Source organism: Gracilinanus agilis, chromosome 2, assembly GCF_016433145.1.
Source record: "Gracilinanus agilis isolate LMUSP501 chromosome 2, AgileGrace, whole genome shotgun sequence".
Taxonomy (NCBI): Eukaryota; Metazoa; Chordata; class Mammalia; order Didelphimorphia; family Didelphidae; genus Gracilinanus; species Gracilinanus agilis.
The window spans coordinates 154,851,624-154,854,943 of record NC_058131.1 but is presented as its reverse complement, the minus strand read 5'-3'; positions in this window follow the sequence as shown (position 1 = coordinate 154,854,943).

The window sequence follows — 3,320 nt, the reverse complement described above, 5'->3', positions numbered from 1 at the left end:
TCTTCTTTAAATTTGATCTCCTGTAATAGAATGCCATCATATGTAGAAAATCCACTCTATTCAGGTATAGGACAAAAATAATCTTGTCAGACAGATTTTATTCTTATAATAAAGTAGATAAAATAGTAACAATCAGATGAAAGGATTAAATACAAACTATTTTGATTCTTTACTCAAATGTGAATAAGAATATTAGTGTATTTCATTTTATACAACTAATATGTAACTCAAAAGTAGCATATACATTTTTAGAAATCAAATGATATTGTTTAAGCACAACAGTATATAAAAGATTCCTGTGATAAATCTATCTGAAAAAGGAAATAATCACCTTTTGCTAGGTCTCTTTCTGGCCCGTACCACAAATCTAAATTTTGAAGATTCATGGAATCATAGGAAGGGACGTTAGAGGTTCTGGGTCAATTTCTTCACTTTTCAATTGAGGAAAATGTATCCCAGAGAAATTAAGTAACTTGCCCAAAATAATACAGCTTAAATAACAAAGCTGGAACTTGAAGTCAAATGCTCCTACTCAAAATCCAGCATTCTACAGCACACTACCTCACATTTTACAAATGGAGAAAATGAGACCAAGAGAGATAAAAGTGATTTCCAAAGATCATATAACAAATTTGTAGCAAAACTGGGATTTGAACCCAACTCTACTGCCTCCAAATTCATTAGTCTTTCTATTCTGCCATGCTAGTTTTCTGTTTTGTGTTAAAAAGCAGTATATATCAGTAAATGACTGAGATCCTTGCTTCTCAGACAATATTCTAAGATATGCATCCAGGCAGAAAAATTTTAAGATATATATCTTTCTTTTAAGGATTGGCATTCTGTGAGTTTTTAAAATGTCTAGATCTTAATCTTAGCAACTAAATAGCAAACTCCCTGAGGGCAGGAACCTTAGACTTTTGCTTCTCTAATATTTTTTGGCAAGGAGTTGGAAAAGGTTGGGAGAGAGCTTTTGTTTTCTAAGGAAGACTGCATTCAAAAATTCCCTGGAGGCTATCTAAATAGGTGTGACATTCCAAGCTGATTTGACTGCAACAGTATTCTAATTTCTAAAATCTTCCCAAAAGATCTTGAGGTGCTTATAGGGTTTTTCCCATAAGGCAGCAGAAAAGTAGCTGTGTAGTTGGAAGAGGAGGATTTTTTTACTCCTGTACTAAAATATACTTGAAATACTGGGGAAGAAAATTTAAATTGTCTAAATTCCTTTAAAAATGCCATGTACAATAGGTGTCTCCACTTCCTCTTCTCACTCTTCTTAATTCTCTGCTATAGGACTTCCACTCTTAACCATTCATCTGAAACTGCTCTCTCCAAAGTTTCCAATGATCTCTTAATTGACAAATCTAATGGCCTAGCTCAATACTCATCTTTCTAGATATCTCCAACATCTTTGACACTGCTGATCACCCTCTTCTTGAAACTCTCTTCTTTCTTGGTTTTCAGGACACTACTTACTCCTGGGTCTCCTTCAACCTTGTTGGCTGCTTCTCAGATCTTTTGCTAGATTCTAAACCAGATCACATTGGCTAACACACATTGGTTCCTCAAAGGGCTTAGTTCTGGGCCCTCTTCTCCTTCTATACTATTTCACTTGATGATCTCATCTGTTTCCCTGGTTTCAATGATCAGCTCTATGCTGATAATCCTCAAATCAAATCTACTTATCCAATTCTAACCTCGCTCTAACCTCCAGTCTTGCATCTCCAACTGCCTATTGGACATCTCAAACTTAATGTGTCCAAAACTGAACCCACTATCTTTCCCTCTAAACCTTCCCCAGTTCCAAACTTCCCTATTACTATCCAAAGGCACCAACATCCTCCCAGTCACTCAGGTGACCATCTTCAACTCCTTATTCTGTCTCTCATCCCTCCATAAACAATTTGTTGCCAAGCCAGTCAATTCTGACTTTGTAATGTCTTGTGCAAGCTTCTTTCTCTCTTCTGATACCACCACCATCCTGGCACAGGCCCTTATCTCCACAAAATTATACTACTGAAACAGTATGTTGGTTGGTCAACCTATTATAGCTTTTCCTCTACTTCAGTCTAATCTCTACTCACCTTCAAAGTGATACTCCTACAGCACTGGTCCAACCATGTCTCTCTCCCTCTCCCAGATCAATAAACTCCAGTGGCTCCCTATCATCTCCAGGATCAAATATAATGCTCTGATTGGTTCCCAAAGTCTTGTATTACCTAGCCCGCTCACTCCTACTTTTCCAGTCTTCATATATCCCTTACCATGCCAGAGACTGTGGCTTCTTGTTATTTTTTTAGGAAAAGACACTCCATCTCCTAAATCCTGGCATTTTCACTCATCCTGGTTTCCCTGGCTTCCTTTAAGTCTCAGCTAAAATCTTACCTTCTACAAGAAGGTCTTCTCAACCCCTGTTAATTCTAATGCCTTCCTCCATTGATTATTTCCTATTTATCCTGTATATAGCTTTTTGTACATAGTTACTTGCATTTGTCTCCTCCATTAGATTGAGAGTCCCTTTATGACAGTATTTTCTGCCTTTCTTTGCACCCTCAGTACTTAGTATAATGCCTGGCATATAGTAAGAACTTAATAAATGTTTACTTATTGATTGACATTACAAGGTAACTTTGAGTCTAAAGGCATTTGGGATTTTAAGTCACCCACTTACTAGTAGTAGTAGAACACAGGAAAAAAATCACTTCAACTCTTCTCTGTAACATCTTGACAAATGATCATTCAGCATCTGGTGGAAAATTTCTAGGGCTCAGACACTGGTTATCTCTTTACACAGTCTGTTCCACTTTTAAACAGTTCTAATTGTTAGTAAGGATTTTCTAATATCAAGGTAAAACTCTGTCTCTCTGTAACTTCTGTGCACTTGTTTCTTGAGGTCAAGCAAAACAAGCAGAATTCTCCTGCCCAAGACAGCCTTTCTAATATTTAAAGACATTTATCATATTTTCCTTAAGTCTTCCTATGGCTTCTTCAGATTAAAGATAACCATTTCCTTTACTGATCTTCACATGGGAATGGTTCAAATCTCTTTCACTATCCTTTCCTTGCCACACTCCTTTGAATAACATTAATTGCATCACTTAAGTGTCTCCTAGTGAAGCTAGCTAATGTCCTCCCTAAAATATATTTCCCAAAGCTGAACACAGATATGATTAGGGTAGCGTATCACAAAATTATAATTGCTCATTCTTTCTTAAAATGGTCCAAGACTATATTAGGCTCCACCCTACCCCGGCTTTTAGAAAAATCAGAGTTTTGAGGCAGCACTGGTTGAGCTGAGGCTCATAAATCTCTATCATTGATTT